We start from the raw sequence: 2,345 nt of genomic DNA, 5'->3' as shown, positions 1-2,345 counted from the left end.
ACAAACTAGATGAACGAAAAATGGGGGTGGATAAGCCACCTATGCAAAATGCTCTCGTAATCCTACCAAATAGTGTGAATGGCACTTTAATAACCACTCAACACCAAAGAGCACCACATTTGAGAGACACACGATGGGCCGAGTAGCAGTGGTCGGCGGTGAAGGATTGACTACAGAAGAAACATTCGAGGAAGAAAGGGGCATAAAAGTCCAAATCTGAAACAAACTTAGGAAAGTTGAGACAAAGGCTCAAATAACACTAGAAATTGAGGGCCAAGAGAAATAGAAATGCATAAGGCAAAGGAAATGCAGAAGGCAAAGGAGAAAAGGAAGAGGTAACCACCCAAGAGCAAAAGTCGGCAGCAAGAAGGGCATTTAGGGTTTTTTTTGCTAGCGCACAGAGAGAGTAAAAAATGATTGCATGGCTAATTTCATTACTCAGATACTGAAGGATTCAATTCCAAGCTTTATATATTTCTATTTCTCTGTAGTTGATTGAATTGAAGCAGTTTTTGTTCAGTCTTCTCTCATTATTCTTAGAAAGCATTACATAAATTGTGAATTCCTTAGACATCCAAAGTGTAAAGCGCAACATTGACTAATTCAATACCCCAATCATTTAGTAAGACATTTTTATTTAAGCTCAAACATCTACCTTTTTTCACAATTTTGTTTAATAGCAGATCTAATGGTAACAAGCCTGCACTGATCCATTCTTTCCTTCCTCACCTCAGCACTAGAAACAGCAACACTTATTAAGGGCCAAACAATGAGTAACTCCTTCCTGGGAAGGAGACATGCAATCTCCTTTATAGACTTATAGTGTGCCACATGTAACGTACAACTATGATTTTCCTGACAGTGCTTATAACTGGATCCTCTCCTGAGCTCAGGATAGGGATCCTCATGAGCACCCCATCCGGGCCATTGAAATTTGATCCAATAGCTCCAAACAAGGGGCCCCTCTAAAAGTTATAATAATTGCAGCCTTTAGATCAAGTTTGAACTGTTCGGATGGGCTGCTCATGAGGATCCTCACCCTGAGCTCAAGAGAGGATCCAGTTCCTAACATAGAGATGCGCAATTAATAAAAAAGTAGAGGTGATTACTTGCCCCTTGCTTTGATTCCCCTTCCCCTTAGCCACAGTGTGTGTGTGTGTATCTAAATTATTTCATTGCATGTTTTCTTTCTTTTTCTTGTGTACTATTCTTTTTGTTTTATGCATGCGATAATTGGGAGAGAGAATCGAACTTAAGACCTTAGATGTAAAGGTGAGTGCTTTAAGTAACTAAACTACAAGCACATTGTTTTTATTTTCTTGTGTATAAACAATGGAAATTTGTGGCCCTTTGGTGTTAGCTTAATTGGTGAGGGAGGGTTGGGTAATTGGATAGAATTAGATTATTCCATCTTTTAACTTCCGCCAATGTAACTAAAAAGTAGCTATAACTAGCATATAGAAGGTGATGTTCCATGATAAAATTAATAGAAAACTAGATTTTAATCCTTAAATAAGATGAAGTTTAGAAAAATGTCTTATACAAGATTAAAAATTGATTTTAGTCCCTAGACTCTATTTAATGTCAGCATATTAAATGTCTCTCTTTTTTATTTATAATTTTATGGTGTTCATAAATTAAATTTTATGAAAATATTATAAATTTTAATTCTCATTATGGTAAGTATCTTATATAAGAAAATATTTTCCTAAAGATTTTTCGGTACACATGTTTTTGCATATTTTCTTATGTGCCAGTAATTCATTACAATATATTTGGGTACGAACATTTCAATACACTAGGTTAGTATAATATGTTTAGGTACGGACATTTCGGTACACTGGTTTATTATAATATATTTAGATACCGACATTTCGGTACACTAGTTTAGTATCAAATATTTAGGTACGGATATTTCGATACACTAATTTAGCAAAATATATTATGATACTGATGTTTAGGTACACTAATTAGAGGAAGTCAAATAAATATAATAAATTAAAATGTGTATAATAATAAATAATTTTAATTTTAATGTAATGACATTAAATAAGATATCTATTAAATATTCAAATATAAATATAATATAAATTTGAATTAAGTACTCATTAGAGGACTAAAATCAAAATCCAATTTAACACTAGGTTTTTTTTTTTTTAATTTTAATGATCGTCTCTAAGGATTAAAGTTCAAAAATCCAAAAAATTAATTGGTTATAAGGAGAGACCCAATGTCTTATTAGCCCTTGCAAGCTTTGTTCCATTTTGATTAGTAGCAAGCCCCTCATCAAAACTTCCTGGATTAAAGCTTTTATATGAGTAAAAAACATCAGAGCTGAACCTGAT

This window comes from Pyrus communis, chromosome 10 (assembly GCF_963583255.1).
Source record: "Pyrus communis chromosome 10, drPyrComm1.1, whole genome shotgun sequence".
Lineage (NCBI taxonomy): Eukaryota > Viridiplantae > Streptophyta > Magnoliopsida > Rosales > Rosaceae > Pyrus > Pyrus communis.
Note: the sequence above shows the minus strand (reverse complement) of the source record.